Raw genomic sequence first — 2,458 nt, forward strand, 5'->3', positions numbered from 1 at the left:
TATCTTAATTCGAGTAGAAAATCTTACTTCAATTTGTTTTCGTGTCATGATTCTACTTCAAGAACTTTCAAGCCATCCAAGATCCTTTGAAGCTAGATCATTTCTTGTTACTTACAGTAGGTTTACCTACCAAATTTTAGGTAGTAATGATGTCCATAACATTATTCGATTCATATATATATAACTATCATATTCGAAGATCTAAACTTGTAATCACCAGAACATAGTTTAGTTAATTCTAAACTTGTTCGCAAACAAATTAATCCTTCTAACTTGACTTTTAAAATCAACTAAACACATGTTCTATATCTATATGATATGCTAACTTAATGATTTAAAACCTAGAAACACGAAGAACACCGTAAAACTGGACATACGCCGTCGTAGTGAAACCGGGGGCTGTTTTGGGTTAGATAATTAAAAACTATGATAAACTTTGATTTAAAAGTTGTTCTTCTGAAAAAATTATTTTTCTTATGAACATGAAACTATATCCAAAAATCATGGTTAAACTCAAAGTGGAAGTATGTTTTTCAAAATGGTCATCAAGACGTCGTTCTTTCGACTAAAATGACTACCTTTTACAAAATTGACTTTTAACCTGTATTTCCGACTATAAAATTATACTTTTTCTGTTTAGTTTCATAAATTTCAGTTCATTATGAAACCATAACGACTTGAATCACTCAAAACGGATTTAAAACGAAGAAGTTATGGGTAAAACAAAATTGGATAATTTTTCTTGTTGTAGCTACGTGAAATTTATAACAAATCCATAATAACCATAACTTAACTAACTTATATTGTACTCTAAAATATTATGTAACCTTGATAGACCATAGACACGTATGCAATGTTTTGACTTATCATATTGACGTCATCTATATATATTATTTGGAACAATCATAGACACTCTATATGCGGTAATAATCGAGTTAGCTATACAGGGTTGAGGTTGATTCTAAAATAATATATATACTTTGAGTTGTGATCAAGTCTGAGACTTGTATGCACTGGGTCATGGATTGATTCGAGATAATATATATTGATTTATTTATGTACTACTAACTGTGGACAATTATTTGTGGACTACAAACGTTGGACTATCAACTTAACAAACTTAAATCGTTAAAACATAATAAAATATGGTATAATTATATTTCGATCATACTTTGATATATATATATATATATACATATTTGTTATAGGTTCGTGAATCGACCAGTGGCCAAGTGTTATTTTCCGACGAAGTGATAATCCGTGAAAGTGAGTTATAGTCCCATTTTTACTATCTAATATTTTGCGATGAGAATACATGCAGTTTTGTAAATGTTTTACAAAATAGACACAAGTACTTGAAATTACATTCTATGTTGGATTATGAATACCGAATATCACCCTTTTAGCTTGGTAACCTAAGAATTAGGGAACAGACACCCTAATTGACGCGAATCCTAAAGTTAGATCTACGGGCACTAATCCCCCCATACTGGAAAAAGGTATGCTTTAGTACTTCGAGTTATTAATACAGATGGATTTCTATTTTGGGGATATTCTATATGCATTTTGTTAATGTCGGTTACCAGGTGTTTAACATATGAATGGTTTTTATGCAGTTTGCATGTTATTGAAAAATGGAAATGGAAATCTTGTGGTCTATTATTACGATTTGATAAATATATAGATTAAACCTATACCTCACCAACATTTTTGTTGACTTTTAAGCATGTTTATTCTCAGGTGATTATTAAGAGCTTCCGCTGTTGCATCCTAATTTAAAGACAAGAATTGGAGTCAGCATGCTTATAATATATTGTTTAAAAACTGCATTCGGAGATTTAAATTGATGTGTAAGATTGTTGTAAACCAATATGTAATATTCGTGTGTAAAACGTTATCTTTTAGATTATCATTACTTGATAATCTACGTTATGGTTTTTGAACCTTTATTGATAAAATAAAGGTTATGGTTTGTTTTAAATAAAACAGATGCAGTCTTTGAAAAACGTCTCATATAGAGGTCAAACCTCGCAACGAAATCAATTAATATGAAACGTTTATAATCGATATGAATGGGACATTTCAGTTGGTATCCGAGCATTGGTCTTAGAGAACCAGAAATTTGCATTAGTGTGTCTAACTGAGTTTGTTAGGATACATTAGTGAGTCTGGACTTCGATCGTGTTTACTTGAAAAATGATTACTTAACACTTTTGTTGGAAACTACATATTTTTTTACATGTAAATATTATGTGATATATTAATCTCTTAACGTGTTTGATATTGTGTGATAGATGTCTACCTCTAGTACAAATTCCATTGACTCACCTAATAATAATGAAGAGCCAAATGTATTTTGGGAAGATTCACAAATTTCCGAAGAGGAACCGGAAGAAGAGGAACCGGAAGAAGAGGAACTGGAAGAGGAGGAACTGGAAGAAGAAGAGGTTCCAGAGGA

This window comes from Rutidosis leptorrhynchoides, chromosome 7 (assembly GCF_046630445.1).
Source record: "Rutidosis leptorrhynchoides isolate AG116_Rl617_1_P2 chromosome 7, CSIRO_AGI_Rlap_v1, whole genome shotgun sequence".
Taxonomy (NCBI): domain Eukaryota; kingdom Viridiplantae; phylum Streptophyta; class Magnoliopsida; order Asterales; family Asteraceae; genus Rutidosis; species Rutidosis leptorrhynchoides.